Here is a 261-nt window from a genome sequence, read left to right as displayed (position 1 = left end):
TTCTCTGGCCTACCAAGGGAACTGGATAATTTGTTACTAATGTAAATAAGGTACATGGCACTCTTGTGGGGGTGTGACCATGGAAATTAGATGTCTGATATCCTAATGTGGGGATTGGTCAGATTTGTCATTTCACTAGGCTTAAAATGAGCCCACCCCCCAGAAACAGATCCATTGACCTATAGTCAGCTGATCTTTGACAAAGGCCCAAAATCCATTAAATGGGGAAGAGAATGTTTGTTTAATAAATGGTGCTGGCAA

Source organism: Orycteropus afer, unplaced genomic scaffold (genome assembly GCF_000298275.1).
Source record: "Orycteropus afer afer isolate SDZICR_OR568_19922 unplaced genomic scaffold, OryAfe1.0 scaffold00124, whole genome shotgun sequence".
In the NCBI taxonomy this organism is placed as follows: Eukaryota; Metazoa; Chordata; class Mammalia; order Tubulidentata; family Orycteropodidae; genus Orycteropus; species Orycteropus afer.
This window is presented reverse-complemented; position numbering follows the sequence as displayed.